General features: G+C 46.1%; 1 protein-coding gene across 2 annotated transcripts in view; it reads left to right on the forward strand.

The window, feature by feature from the left end:
- The window catches only part of TRPC4 (transient receptor potential cation channel subfamily C member 4), a 1,757,650-nt gene that overhangs the window by 22,916 nt on the left and 1,717,983 nt on the right, over positions 1-16,751 (forward strand). The gene's annotated exons all lie outside the window — the stretch shown is intronic.

Raw genomic sequence — 16,751 nt, forward strand, 5'->3', positions numbered from 1 at the left:
CTCTGTCAACAACTGACAAAACCTCTGTCCTTCTCAAAAGCATAACTTGGCAACACGTTGGTCAAGAAACATGAGGCCAACATACATAACCTCTACTCTAGGAAATTTCCAGATACCCACATTTACTCTGAACCTAGCTTAATGATCTCTCCATCATTCTATTTAAACTACCAATCAAAGCGAAGAGGTGGTCTTGAGTCCCCATAGTCTGAATACTTCTCACTAAATGTTACACCTTTGATTTTGCTACATTTGATACATTTATCACTATGCTACCAAAGCCTAAAAACACCCATAGAATCATATGGCTGTCTTCGAAGACCCATCATTTAAAAATGTCAAAATTCACCACATATCCAAACAATACTGTTTTTTTATGAACTCTCCAAACAAGATAGTTAAGATAGCAATAGGAATTACTGTAAATACCAAAAGTCAAAATGTTCCTCTGCAAAGTATGTTTTATGAATGATCACTCTCTTTATCCCATCAAAATCAGCCCTGCCAAGAGCGATATATGCTTTCTGATTAAGAGGACTCTAAAGGTGTTTGAAATAGTTGGAAAACATACAACTCTTTCAAGCCTAAACCTTTTACTCACTAATCCTAAGGTATTGAGTATATGCAAGACATATTATACATAGTTGACAAAGTCAAATGGCTAATTTCCTCAAACTATTAAAGTATTTGAAATAGTTGGTCATCTTACAACTCCCTTCAGTCTAAACCTATGCAAGACTGATTTTTATACAAAGTTGCCAAAGTTAAACACTCTCCCACTCTGGATATTCTCTTTCTTGCTCTCTCTTTTGCTCTCTCTCTCTTTCTGGTTATAAGCATAACAATTCTTCTTTGTTGTGAGATACTTTCAATCCCAATGATACAAAGCAAAGGCCATCTGTTTATCTTGGTGCTTGTGCATTCTTCGCGAATCACCATTTCATTGTTCCAGTACAACCTTATCACCATGGTATCTCAGTGGGTATCTCAAGCCTGCATTCTAATGGGATTTGATTCAGCCAGCACTCACACTATAGAAACAAATATATATTTCCCTAGTCATCAGAGTTTTCTCAGAGGTGTAACACTATTTCTTCAATGAGGCTTCCCTTCCTCTGTGAGAGTTCTGAGTATCGTTTGGGAGCTTGACCTGGAGTTATTTACCTTGGTGCAAGGATCCCCTTCAGGGTCTGAGGCAGACTCTTATCCTTATGCTGCTTACTGACAAGAACAGGGGCTGGGAAGGCATGTTTCTTCCCATGTATTTACCCCCCTCATGATGCTAACCACAATCGAATTGAGCGGGGGCATTCTGTGACTGTCCCCTTTCTTAGTGTTGGTACCCAGTGGGGTTGCACTGGGTATTCCCTGTATATCACCGCTAATCCTTTAGTTTAAGGTAGTTTCCAGCCACATTGACCATTCAACTGTAGGTTTCTGAGTTCAGCCAGGGGGTTTGTCACATATCTAACTCTCTTCCATGGAGACCTGCCTTTGACTTCTAAGGGCTAATGACTCAGGAAATTTCTGGTTGGTGCACTACTGAAAAGATATAAGGTTGTGGAGCCAGAAGCTAACTTAGTAGCTGAGCATTGTTATCCTTGGCTTTTTAAAGCTATGTGAAATCGTTTTGGTCTGTCACTAGTGTGCATTTCTGACTGGTCAGATAAAACATACCATATTACGGGGAAATTAAGATATTAAAAGAGATTGGGCAATGTGGGATTATGTTAACAAATACTTGTTTGGTGAAGAGTTGTGGATTACCTTCAATCAAAGCAATCCCCACTAGCAGTTGGTTGTCTACATTTAATTATACCACATATGGAAAAATCATTATACCTGAAGTCTTGATTAAACATTTTCCCTCTGGCAGGTGCAACGGATAAATGGATCCTCACAGAGTCAAATAAATGGTTCTTCTGTCCCAATGAGGTAGTGTAATTACTCACTTCCTTTTTAGTGGTCCATGTTATGGCTCTATAAGGAAAAAATGCCTGGCCCCATTCCAGAACATAGGAAGAGTATGCACTTTGAGGGAAGCACTTATCTTTTGTAAAATAGCTAACTTGGACCTGTCATTTTTGGGGCAATCCTTTTGAAGATTGCTCAATAATTCTGTTATGAAATGTTACTTTGTTTTATGACAATAGGTTCATTTTTATCGTTTAATGTAGGTGTAACCATTTATTAGGCATTTTGCATGGTTATTTATTTTATGTAGATTAAATCATTTTAAAATGAGTTGCTACTGTATGCAGAGTGGTACGAAATGTTGACAGCAATGTTGCTTACATTTTAAGCAACGTCCAGAAAATGCACTCAGTTTATATATGCACACGTCAATTTTACTAGTATTGTATGTTGTATTAACTGCAAAGGTGCTAAGTCATGGGTTTTATAGCTTTGAGCTGTTTATTCTTGATGTAAGGAGTCTATTCGGTATTTCAGCTGTCTTATGTTTGCCATTTGATGTAATGAATGCTTTTAATATTTTTAAGATGTTTATGTTTGTCCCATGTTATGTGATGCATTACTGAAGTATGTACTTCGGAATAAATAAATTAAACACATTAATTTCCCAATGGATTGTGAGGCACTCCAGTTCCACAAAAGAGTATTTATTCTGTGGCTTTACCTTAATGCTGATGAATAGGATTGGTTGTGTACCATATTGGAATTTTTCAAAAAGGACACTCACTAGGCTTTCTGAGGTGGCATCGGTCTGTAATATAAATGTCTCATTGATGACTGGCATTACAGGGAGAAGGCATTAGCAAAGTAAATGGATTGAATTCCAGATGATTTTTCATACCTCGTCCACCAGGATCTTTGTGTGTTTGGATCATTTCAGCTGATCAGTCAGGGGAACAGCTAAGGTGGAGAAGTTGGGATACATTGATGATAGTAGCTCACATGGCTCAGGAATGCTCATAAATCCCCACTTAGTCTTTGGAATTGGTATGTTCTGAATTTACCTTCATCATGTTGGGGCATCACCTTTCCTCCTTTGACTTGGTAACCCAGATATCAAGCTGAATTTAATGTTCGGTGGCACTTAGCTGAATTGGCTGCAAAGCCCATGATTTGAAGGGTTTGAGGTGAGCTATAGCCTATGTGTTCTTCCCAATTTTCAATGCAGATCAAAATGTTTTCAAGGTATGTGGCTTTCCACTTTTGATGAGCTTGCAGGATTGTGTCCATCAAACTCTAGAATTTGGTGGGTGCCCCATGCAGCCTGAAGGAAAGTAGAGTGAATTCAAATAGACACATCAGGGTCATCCAGACCAATCAGGATCATTCTCAACAGCACGCAGTTATGTCAATGGTAGAGATTAACTTAGCTGCTCAAGCTTGTTCAATCACTTAATCAGTGTGTGGCATTGGGTAAGCATTGAAGGTCAAGATTGTGTTCAATTTGCAGAAGTCAAAACAGAAATTCTAGACTCCAGCAGATTTGGGCAAGGGACTGAAGGGGGAGTACCATTGACATTAATATGTAACAACATTGCCTAAATTGAGCATCCTCTGGACTTCAGTGTCCATTGCCTTCCAATGATCCTCTGGTACAGGTAAGGACACAGATATATAGCTTTCCCCGAAAGAATCTCAATCTGATGGACAAATCACATGCACTTGTCAGGGTGTCTCAGAAAACTGTTCTGCAAAATGTGAAGAAAGTCCTGAAGATCAGGGGTTGGCTGTTCTATGAGGTTGTCAATCCTGGCAGGCTAAAACTGATCTTCTCCTGTTTATCTGAAAACAGATAGGCCATGAGTACCTAGTATTTTGACTTTTTCAGGCTTTCAACCAGTTGACAGGGTTGTTGTGTAGAATAAAATGTTTGTGATTGCTTAGCACCTGGATCGCACTATAGGTCTGTGCTTCTTAGATGTTGATTGATTTGTAGATGTTTGTAAGAAAATCGGTACGGAATCTCCTAGTCTCCTCTGTCAAATGGCCTTGTCTTCTTTTCTTAGCTAGTCTTTAGATGTTGTTAAGCCAGTGACTGGATGAGAGCAGCACATGAGTTCCGTGGACATATTTGCTAGTTTCTTATTCTGCTCCTTCACACCCTTTGCAGCCTTCACTGAATATGACAAAAACACCCCTGAGGTTCATCCCATAGAACAGCTCAGAAAGTGAGTATTCTTTAGAGGCTTGAGATGTGGTTCTGGCAACAAACCGGGCACAGGCTGCAACTCAATCTAATTATCAAGGTCTTCTTCACCAACTTCTGTAGAGACTTCTTCCGATTTTGATTACAGCACTTGATGAGGCCATGTTTTTTAAAGTAACAAATGGAGATGCAAAGACTGTCAATATGAAGGGTGTTCTTGATGTTTGCCATGACTCAAGACATGAAGGGAATTCCCTGATCCATGACGATCTCCTTAGGGAAATGTACTCAGAGTAAGTAGGGCATGAGGTGCTTCAAGATGTGTTTTTCCATTGTTCACAAGGGGAATGCTTTGGGGAAATGTATAATAACTACAATGTATTGGTTCCATGTTTTGGGTTAGACTTAGTTGACCAATGACGTCCATCTTAATGCATTTAAATGGCATATCATTAGTAGGGAGGGGTAAAGGGTAAAAGGGGTGCTTTGCTAACATCTGTGAGGGAGATTGCTGACAAAGGGGTAACATACACAATACTGTTCTATATCTTGGCTTCTGGCCAGACGAACAGGCTGAGACCATGGGCTCTGTGCTGGCTATCCTTTGAAGTCCTGCAGAGAGGTGGAAATGAGTGCAATTATTCCAAGACCAACTTGCTTAAGTTTAAGGGCACCAGTAACTAATAGAGAGTACATAAAGAAATTGAGTCATTCTTTCTGAGAAATTATGCTATCAAAACAGGCATTCAAGGAAGGTTTGGTGCTGACAGTCTCCAAATGCATTCTTGTGTGTGCTACTGAGAGTGTCATCTAGCAGTGGTAATGTTTGGGCTGTGGAAACTTCAGGGTCCAGCGGGTTTTGTTTATGCCCAATCTTAACCCTTAAGTTTGGCAACATCTCTTCTCCCCTTTCTGTCTCTTATAGTAATATCACCTCCTCTGCTTTGATAGGTATGTAAACCCCCCATAAAGGAGTTTGTCAATAGCATCTGCATATTCCACTTTAAAACTCTCAGTGGTTGAGCAGACGTCCTGAACAATCACTTGCGTAAATCTGTCAATTAACCCAGCACTCACATTGATCCTGACTCTTGCTACTGTACCAGATTAGGGGCATACCCGCACACATGCACACCAGAGAAATGTGAGCACCAGGACTGTGGAGACTAGGGTGCAGCTTTGTGGAGGAATAACCACATGGTCAATGATGCCTTAGCACAGCCATACTGAGCCATGGGTAACCATATTAGGGAATGGTGCCATTAGGTAAAAGCGCTATTGTGCTACTGCACACTGCAGGGGGTTTTGGTATACCTCAAAGAGAGCTTATGCACATCCTTCTTATAATGCCAACTGTGAAAGGATTGTCCAGTGGGAATTGCAAAGAAGCTTGACACAATCCTGGGTATCAATAACAATACAATTGAATTGGGCTTTTATATTGCCCTTCATGCCGGAGTCCAGCCTCTTGCATGGAACCATCTATCAAACACATACTACTTAATGGTGCCTTGTTTCCAAGACAAGCATGTTGCCCCTGAGCTATCCTTCTGGCCTAGTATATAAAATTGTATCTATGATGATACCTACTTTTTCCTCCTAACTGCTCCAAGCTCTAACTCCAGCCACCAGTGCTCTCCTCCTGTGTTGCTTTAATTACTCCTCTCACTCACCACGTTCCCACAATCTCCTTCCTCCAGATCCTGCTTGTTCACCCCACACTGACAGGATGACTGTGGGATCTCTTTTCCCCATGGTTGGTGATAACTGGTATTGAGGACACGTGTGTATGCTTGGCTGCCATCGGGCCCCAGGTTAAAATTCATGTGGTTTGGTAGATGGGTCGCCTAAAATTAAATGAAGGGCTGTCACCATTATGGACTTCATAGGGGCTGTGGGTTTGGTGTTTCTCTCTGTTCCCCTGGATGATATTTGGTACTCCCTTTGCTGATGTGTGATTCCACATTCAGGAGGCCTTTAGGTAAGCAGTGGATGAGGCCAGTTTCCTAATCTAATTATCCTTCACCATGGGGAACATTTATGTTTTCTTAAGCCTTTTGATGCAGATGAAGGATATGAGCTTATTTTGGGATTTGTGCTTTCTGTGCTAAACATCTTTGCATTGTGCCAGTTTGATTTTCTTAATGTAAGCACTGCAACGCAAGTCTGAAACCTAATCAGAGCTGATTCCCCTGGCACCTATGTGTGAGAATGTCCAATGCTCTTGGGCAGGGCACAGTCACATGGAAGCACCAATGACCCTTACTGGGTCCCTCAGTGGACCACAAAACATCTTCTAGAATATCCCTTGTTGTCAGAAGGAACACATGGACTGGATCTGTGAAATTCATCGGCAGATTAGGAGGCAAAAGGACTCCAAGGAGACCCTATTCAAGTTTTTTGAAGAGCGTGTCTCAAGTCCATACCTGACAAACAGGAAATAACTGCATCTACCTTTTTCAACTCATTTTGCACTAGGAAATCCTGAATGTACCTGAGACCTTCAGTTGCAAATGTAATCAGTGGAAGACTATGGAAACGTCCTAAGTGCTCCTCATAGATGCTTTGCTTCCTATACCCTGAAGCAATTAGTCATGTGGAATGGGTAGGCCTAACCCATTTGGTGCCTTGAGTGGCAGAGGGAAACCTTGCTCTTAAACAGCCCCACACAACGTGGAGAATGTCGTCCCTTCCCTTAAAAAAAGCATGAAGAAAGGAGAATGAGAGCTTGTGTCTTCCCCAAAGCTGCAGCCAGAGTAGATGGAGAGGCTGTAATCCCCTCCACCTATTTGGAAATTGATGACAAAAGCAGACACTTAATATACAAATTGGAAGAGATTGGTTTTCAACCTCCCCTCCAGCAAGAACATTTTACAGCATTTAGCTTTTTCTGTTGGATATACAGAGCAGAACAAAATAAACTCCTTAGTGGGGTGGAGGGGCTCTGCAAATTGAAACATGAGAAAATCCAAACCCTCAATCTTCCCCAGAAGCCATCAAATATTGGAAAGAGAATCCGAAATGGAGGCAGCATAATCTCAGGTGCTGTTCCCCCCACCCCATATGACACTAGGCACATGGCACAATCATATACAAGACCAGACAATAATAAACAAGTGCAAACAATAACCCAAACGGCAATCTGAACGAGGATATTTCAGTCTTTAAAAGGGTGTCAACCCAATCAGTCAGAGCTGAACCTTGTATAAAACCTGGGAGACCCCAGTCCTGAAGATCCTGTGCCAAGAGAAGACAATGTTGCTTTATCACAGTTGCGCATAACACCAGAGAGGTTTTGAAATAATTCTGTTATCTTTATAACATAATATAACATAGGTTGTGGATATTCATCAGACTAGTTACTGTGAGGTAAAGGATTGATGGTGTGCAGTCATAATGTCGAAAATAAAAAGTCGAATGACAAAAATGTCGAAAAAAAAGTTGAATCTATTATTTTTTTATATATATGTATTTTTTGGGTTTGGTAAGTATAAAAATATGGGTAAAATAAAAAAAGGGGGTTGGGGGGGAACCCCCCCATTTCGAAAAAAAACGTATTGAAAAAAAAATTTGAATTGTTTTTTTTTTTCAAATTTTTTTTTCTACATTATGACTTTCGACATTTTTGTTGTCGACCAAATGACTATAAACCAGAATTGATGTGTTATGCAATGTTTGATATTTATATTTTAGTGCCATATTGTATGACATAAATTAACAGGCAGATGTTTCAACACAATGGGCCTCATTACAAGTTTGGAAGTAGTCATGGCGCCGTTAGCGCCATGACTACCTCCAATACCAGTACTGAGTCCACCCTCGTTCAATGGGGATTTACCAGTCTATTCCGACCTTTGCGGGACCGGTAAATCCCCATTGAAAAAGCCATTCCCCATTCCCATTTCAGCCCCCATAGGGCTCAATGGGAAGGCGCTAATAACGGTACCGCAAATTGCGGTACCGTTATTAGCTCTGAAGTCCCTTAACGGGCCCCGTCCATAATGCCTGGTAAAACCAGGCGTTAAGGAAGGGACCCGCTAAGGGACCTCGGAATAGGGCGCAAAGGGATTACCGGCACCAATGTCCTTAACGGTGCCCGGTATCCCTTTGCGCCCATCTCGTAATGAGGCCCAATGTTTCAACACATGTTTCAACCCAAAAGGGTCTTTCTCAAGGCTGATAAATGTCATGTTAATTCAAGAAGAGGATCAAATTGGAGATTTGTCCTGGCGAGCAGGGGTAGATTCCAGGGCTAGGAGGAGTTTAGTGTTGAAAGGACAAAGGAGAAAACCTGTAGGCAAGAGAACCATATTATAATATTATAATATTATTATTATTATTTATTATTTAACCATAAGGTGAGAAAGATAGTTACCCATATATGAGGGAGTGTTGTTGTCAGGAGGAAGACAAGCTTTACCACCAGGAGAGGGCAGTAGGGACTGAACAGCTACAGATGGGATAGATCCAGACCATTTTAGGTAGGGAGGATCACGAGAAACTGCCTCTTTAGGTGGCAAGTACAGGGATGTTTTGGAGGACAGTTTTTGTCCAAGGGAGACTCCATCGGCAGGTGGAGAACACCATGGCATGACTACAGTGGAAGACAGGAAGGACAGCCCAAATTATTTACGGTGGAATGAGTCCAGGGAAAACTGAAGGAAGAGCAGAGTGAGGATAATGGGAGTAGTGCCCTGCTTCTATGACAACTCCCTCCAGGGCACACTAGACCCACCCAGATGTGTTACATGTGTGCAGTGTCTGTCAGGAAGTCTTTGCCTGCCCAAGTAGAGAGTGATATAAAGAAACACCCATAGGGGCAGCAAGTACTGAAAACATTTGATGTCCAGAGAGGAGTGGGTCCATGTCTGACATAATTGTATCACATGAGGATCAGAAGACAAGACAACCCCTACCAGTATGATAGTGGGAGGAGCGACAACATCCTTCTTGAGGTGGGAACCATTTAATTTGCCCTTTTACACCCGTCACCTTGTTGGATTATTTTTGGAACTGAACATTTCCATGATGGACCCCATTTGAAGCAAGATTTGAAACCAATGATCTGCTGACCCTTGGTTTATAGTGGCTGGACTTCCCCTCATTGTGCATCTTGACACATGTAGATATCATCATCCTGGCACATTTGTATTGAGGTTTTCCACTATTCTGATACATTCTATTTAGTATGGATGTAAATTGTATTAAAAACACCAAAAATACACTTAGTGTCTGTGTCTCATTTCAGGGAATACAGTGAAAGTCTCACTTTCTACCATCCCTGCACACAAACTATGGCAATACATGCATTTGCCTACTCATTGTGGTTTTCCAGATTTGTAATATTGTTCCTTGTATAGGCAAGAATGTTCTTGCTACGCAGCATTTATTGGTCTGGCTTGAGAGCTTGACTGGCTTTAACTATTTACCTTTGGGGAATTTCCTTCATGGGTCGGGGACAGCTGTTCCCCTTATCCTGGTTACTGATTAAGGCAGTGGGAAGAATTGTGGGTGGGTGCCCCTGTAACCTTTTTCATTCCTACCACTGGAGTAGATGAGGACATTTCTCACCCTGTGACTGTCCCCTGCCTCAACACAGGAACCCCGTGGGGTTGGTTTGGGATCCTCTGGATACCTTTTATGAGCTTGACATAGTCTAGCTCAGAATAGCAACCGGCTCCAGTGACCACCCGCCTGTGGGTTTCCATGATCAAGCAAGGGTCCTTGTCACAGCCCATACCAGTTGTTGCTGCACTCCCACCCTACACATAATGTGCCCATTGCTCTTATGAGACATGGTTCCAAATATAGAGAGAAATGTGTTGATGAACTCACTCGCAAGTCTCAGCAGAGTTTTCTTTCATGTGGTGGTGCTCATGATAAAACTTCATTACCTAATCTCAGCAAATTATATTTCAATGTTGCTGAGTTTACAGTCTCAGGTGCAACATTTCACCAACACTTTGACAGCTGCTCTTGTTAACCACTGTCACTAGGCAATCACTCTTAGGCTGATGATGGAGAATGTACTTACTGGCATTTCTCTTTGTGATACTGAAACTGGGATCAATTTACACAGATTTGGAATGGGACTGGCAGGAGTGAATCTGCCACACTGTACCCTCAGCTAGGGCATCAGATGGAACCCAGCTTATGACAGTGACGTTTTTCCCACTATACTTCCCACCCTTTGCAACAACACCCTTCTCGCCTCCCCTATCACCATTGGCAATGAGCCATGAGAGTCAGCGCTCGGGAGAGGGGGTTAGGTGGACTTCACCATGGTTCTGAATTAGAGGTAAGGGATGTGCCATCCAGAGAATTGGTAGCAGATAGTGCACCTCTTCATGAAAAGTTTACAGTGGTCTGCATTCCACTCCCACAAAAGGTGCCGGATCCATTTATTGTTAGTCTTTGTGATATTTGGAAAGATAACTGTTCCAATTTCTATGTCTCTCCCAGGACATTCAAATGGTGTGCCACCTTTCAAAATGAGGTTTGAGAGAATATAAAAAGAAACATTGAATGATTCCTTTTAATGAAACAAAACTTCTGCCGTTCAAATGTCCATGCTCACTTGAATTTGTATTCTTCAACACACAAAATATTACACAATACCAAATTAAATTGAATAAGATGTAACATGTTGTTTGTTTTGTTGGGCTCATTTTCTTTTTCATTTTTTACATGTAATCTTTTTTTAAGAATGAAGAGAAGGAGGAAATTGTGGGATGTTTTAACCCACTAGGCTCTGCCCTGTGACATCCCTGTGTGCTGGTGGCACCAGAATCAGCAAAATGGCAGCGAAAGCCCTATGTGCACCAAAACCTATGAAAAATTATGCCTTGAAACCGGAAAAGATGGCTGCCAAATCTACGTTGCCTGTTGTCAGTAGTGGCAAGGAGACTTCACTGCTGAAACATGTTACTGGGCTGCATACCAAGTAAAAATGTAAACTGCATGAAAGGCAGTGCTTTACTGCAAGAAACCCAGAAATTGCTCTTAAATCCCTTTTTCTTGGTTGCTGAAAATACAGAATACCGGATCAAAACATCAGAAAACACCCAATATCCTTGCTGGGTGTTACCCGGCACTTCATTTAAGGAATCCACATGAACCCACAATGTCAGGAAAAGTGGAATCTATCATCAAAATATCCACAGTAAAAAGTGTGCTTGCCTGTGAAAATCTGTCAAAATATGGGCGCAGTACCAGTGACCGCCTGTGACTGTTTCAAAAGCCTGCATTTAAACTGCAAAGCTGCACCATTAAGATCTACAGGCCGATTCATGGAATTAATGTGCGCTGAAAAAATCGGCTTGTCCTGGGGCATTATGATGCCCTCTTCGGATCATCACGCGCCAACAAGGAAGGACGGGACAGGATCTGGGACGACTTTGTGGTTGCCATCAACGCAGAGGGGGTGGAAACCTGCAACATCAAGCAAGTCAAGAAGCGCTGGGAGGACTTGAGGTCCAGGACCCTCATAAAGGCCTGGCGCCTCGTGGAGGGGGGCCGGGGCAGCATGAGTACCATCCAGCTGAGGGTCCTGGAACGCATACGCCCAGCGCTCCATGCCCAGATCCTTGAGAGGAGGCAGACCCGTCTGGAGTCGAGCGGTAAGTGGACAAGCATTGCTGTGTGAGACAGGGCATGTTGCAGTGCGCTGGTTGTCTGATACTTGCCTGTATGTTTGACATAGGCCATGTACGCGTGTGTGTGCAGGGACATCATGGTCATGCATGTGAGACCAGTAATGTGTGAAGCACACGGTTGGTGTATGTGTTTAAATGCAACATGGGGAGCCCTATGCGGAATGGACACATGAGAGCATGCCAGTCTCTGTTCCTGGACATGGGTGGGGGTGAGGGATGGGTGCTGATGCCATATACATGAATGGTGTCCATGTCTGTGTGTCTGACCTCGTGTCTGTGACTTGTCAATGCCATGGATGCATGACACATGTCTGTGACAATGTTCAGAATCACTGATGCAGCCTAGTTATCCTTGCATCCACTGTGACTGGGGTGTACGAGTCCAGATGTATGAAAGTACGTTGAAGTGTGTGCATGTGATAGGCATGACCCATGATGCATGTGAGTCCAAAAACAACCTTGTATGCTTCAAGAGTCCCTTGGACATGTTTGCTTATGTCCATAGCATGCTCCATGCCTGTTACTGCATGTGTTTTGCCTGCACTGACCCATGTGTTGTGGAGGGACATGATGGAAGTGATCTTTGACAGTGCCACTCATCTGCTATTGCTTCCTGTCTAGGGGACCATTGTACAGTACCCTGATGCTTGTGTTCTATGTCTCCCTCTACACAGCGCAAAGTGAAGAAGAGGGCAGAGACGGCGCTGTGGAGCTAAGCGGCGGGGATGCCCCCACGGCTGCAGCGGAAGGGGTGGGTGAGCCCCCACAGGGGCTTGCAACGGCGGAAGACGGTGTGGAGCCATCCAGCTTGGTGGTTTCCACAGAGGAGGAGGAGGCCGCTACTGAGCCGCACATGGGGCCTGGTGGGGGCATCCCTGCTGGTGCAAGTGGTGCAGTCCAGGGGCAGGAGGCAGCACAGGTCGCCGTGGACTGCACCACCATGCACCAGCAGGGATGCCCCATCCCAGGTCCGTCCGCAGGTAGGGGGGATGTCCATGTCATCTGACTTCCCTCCACCTGCGGACGAGGGGACCCATGGCCGTATGGAGAAGGTCCTGATTGGTGTCGCGTTGCGCACGGGTGTCATTCATGATGAGGTGCGTGCTTCCCGGGGGGAGCACGCACGTCATCACGAAGAGCACCGTGCCAACGTGGCCCAGTTGGGAGCGGTCATGGTCGGGTGGGCCTGCCCCGACCAATGCAGCCACCTTGGTGGGGATCCCATCCCTGCCACAGTCGGGAGTCGGAGGTCCAGCAGGGGTGGACACACCAGCAACTGGACCCCAGCAGATGGAGGATGTGACGGCATCATTGGGCAGGGCACGTGCACAACGGCGTTGGTGGATTCCATCAGCCTGGATGTGCTGGCACAGGCAGTTGCGTCGGAGGCAGCGGCAGGCTCGACGTGGGAGGCATCATGACTCGGGGCCATCAACATCAGGGGTGCAGGCATCGGCCGGAGGGCAGGAGAACCCTGGAATGGGAGTGGCTTCCGTGTGGGAGCGGTTGGGCCAGCAGATAGGTGCGGAGCGGCAGAGGGCAGAGGAGGAATGGCTCACAATGGTCAGGGCGGAGAACTCCATGTGCAGGGCGCTGAGGCGGGCTGAGTGCCTCGAGGGTCTTCGCAGGGAGTTGGAGCTGGACACTGCATTATCCCTGCGAGACCTCTTGGCCAGGGAACATGCCCACCTCCAAGCCATTGAACAGGAGTTCGATGATGCCCTGGCCCATGACAACAACCAGTGAGCCTTCGGACTAGCCCGCTGCCCTTGTAAATAGTTATGTAGTTAGTGTTAGGTTTCCTTTGCTTTTTTATTTATTTTGAACCTTTTGGACAATGGACCACATTTTTGTATGTAGTTTTTTTATTAGGTAGTATTTTTATATAGGTTTCATTTCTTCGGTTGGGATCATGGACCCTGGATTGTTTATCTGTATATAGTTGACTGTTGGATTTTAGTTTTTTTTTGGATTTACCCATGGAGCAATGGTTTTCGGTTTTGTTTTTACCTTGGATTTACTTTCTTGAACTGTGACTTTGGACACCTTTCCTTTGGATTATGATTTGTGGTTTTTCATTATTTTATGGACATGCTGCTTTTGGTTTTTGATTCCCATTGTCATTTGTTTATTGTTAATTCCATTTATGCTGCTTTTAATACATTTTTTTTCATCAAACTTCAATGTGTAGTATCATCTCATTGGTTTCATGCATATCATGATATGGGTTTTGACATTCACTTACACACATTGTGTGTATGTGAGGGACATGTGTTAATTTACATACTTTACATTGGGGTTTTATCATGTAATTGGCATTTCTAAGTGGGTGGATGCAATACTTGGGTGGGTGTTTGGCATGTGGAGGCTGCCCATAAGGGCCAGGGATCTAGATTGTGATGACGTGTTGCCTGGGGGACATGTGTCAGGGCCTGCTGGCAGGTGCCCCGCAATGCTGGGTGGTGGGGGTGCAGGGGGACATGAGTGGGGCATGAGTGGGGGCCTGCTGGCAGGTGCCCCGCAATGCTGGGGGGTGGGGGTGCAGGGGGACATGAGTGGGACATGAGTGGGGGCCTGCTGGCAGGTGCCCCACAATGCTGAGGGGTGGGATGCAGGAAAAGATGTGTGGGACATGAGTGGGGGCCTGCTGGCAGGTGCCCCGCAATGCTGGGGGGTGGGGGTGCAGGGGGACATGAGTGGGACATGAGCGGGGGCCTGCTGGCAGGTGCCCCGCAATGCTGGGGGGTGGGGTTGCAGGGGGACATGAGTGGGACATGAGTGGGGGCCTGCTGGCAGGTGCCCCGTGCCCCGCAATGCTGGGGGGTGGGGGTGCAGGGGGACATGAGTGGGACATGAGTGGGGGCCTGCTGGCAGGTGCCCCGCAATGCTGGGGGGTGGGGGTGCAAGGGGACATGAGTTGGTGATCAGTAGTGCAAGGAGACATGTGCCTTTGCTGGGGGGCATGCCCATGTTGGGTTGGCTGCCTGCGGGACATGACCAGGGATGTAGGTTAGTCCCCTGTGGTGTGGGCTGCCTGCAGGGGCCGTGGAGGGTGTACAGGGATCACCTGGGAGGACCCACACTGCCAAATCACATGTAGGACTCCCTGGCACCCATGAAATACATGTACCCTGCTGAAATCGCGTGTGAAACTTCTCGCACACCCCTGAAATACACGTACCCAGATCAATCGCGTGTGAAACTTCTCGCGCACCCCTGAAATACACGCACCCAGGCCATTCGCGTGTAAAACTTTTCGCGCACCCCTGAAATACACGCACACGCTCCCCCAGACCCGATTGCGTGTGAAACTTCTCGCGCACCCCTGAAATACACGTACCCAGCCCAATCACGTGTGAAACTTCTCGCGCACCCCTGAAATACACGCACCCAGGCCATTCGCGTGTAAAACTTCTCGCGCACCCCTGGGATACATGCACACGCTCCCCCAGGCCCGATCGCGTGTGAAACTTCTCGCGCACCCCTGAAATACACGCACCCAGGCCATTCGCGTGTAAAACTTCTCGCGCACCCCTGAAATACACGCACACCCTCCCCCAGGCCCAATCGCGTGTGGAACCTCTCACGCACCCCTGAAATACCGCAACCAGGCCATTCTTGTGTAAAACTTCTCGCGCACCCCTGGAATACACATACACCGCTCCCCCAGGCCCGATCGCATGTAAGGCTTCCCGCGCACCCCTGGAATACACGTACCCAGGCCAATCGCGTGTAGAACTTCCTGCGCACCCCTGGAATACACGCACCCAGGCCATTCACGTGTAAAACTTCTTGCGCACCCCTGAGATACACGCAAACGCTCCCCCAGGCCCGATCGCGTGTGAAACTTCTCGCGCACCCCTGAAATACACGCACCCAGTCCATTTGTGTGTAAAATTTCTCGCGCACCCCTGAAATACACGCACACACTCCCCCAGGCCCAATCGCGTGTGGTCTTCTCGCGCACCCCTAAAATACACGCACCCAGGCCATTCGCGTGTAAAACTTCTCGTGCACCCCTGGAATACACGTACACCACTCCCCCAGGCCCAATCGCGTGTAAGACTTCCCGCGCACCCCTGGAATACACATACCCAGGCCAATCGCATGTAGAACTTCCCGCGTACCCCTGGAATACACGCACCCAAGCCATTCGCGTGTAGAACTTCCCACGCACCCCTGGAATACACGTACACCGCTCCCCCAGGCCTGATGGCATGTAAGACTTCCCACGCACCCCTGGAATACACATACCCAGGCCAATCGCGTGTGAAACTTCTCGCGCACCCCTGAAATACACGCACCCAGGCCATTCGCGTGTAAAACTTCTGGCGCACCCCTGAAATACACGCACATGCTCCCCCAGGCCCGTTCGCATGTGAAACGTCTCACGCACCCCTGAAATACACATACCCAGCCCAATCGCGTGTGAAACTTCTCGCGCACCCCTGAAATACACGCACCCAGGCCATTCACGTGTAAAACTTCTCGAGCACCCCAGAGATACACGCACACGCTCCCCCAGGCCCGATCGCGTGTGAAACTTCTCGCGCACCCCTGAAATACACGCACCCAGGCCATTTGCATGTAAAGCTTCTTGCGCACCCCGGAAATACACGCACACGCTCCCCCAGGCCCAATCGCATGTATAACTTCACGCGAACCCCAGTTATACACGTACCCGCTCGCACAGGCCCATTCGCGTGTGGAAGTTACCGCGAAACCCGTAATACACGTTCCCCACTTGGCGTTTGCTGTTTGGCAGTCCGGTAAACTGGTTTTGGGTTGTCGCAGACCTTTGCGCTGGATTGGGGATTTTGATGCCTTTTCCTTGCGCAAGGGCGTTCTTGGGGCGTAACTGGCACTGCTGCAGGGTCGCTGCACCACTCTGCGCCACGGCTGGTTTTGGAGGCTAAAATCCATGAATACGCTGTGCGCTGAAATGGATTTTATCGCACGTGGTTGGCGCAGTCTAT

This window comes from Ambystoma mexicanum, chromosome 7q (genome assembly GCF_040938575.1).
Source record: "Ambystoma mexicanum isolate Mex_15411 chromosome 7q, UKY_AmexF1_1, whole genome shotgun sequence".
NCBI classification, from domain to species: domain Eukaryota; kingdom Metazoa; phylum Chordata; class Amphibia; order Caudata; family Ambystomatidae; genus Ambystoma; species Ambystoma mexicanum.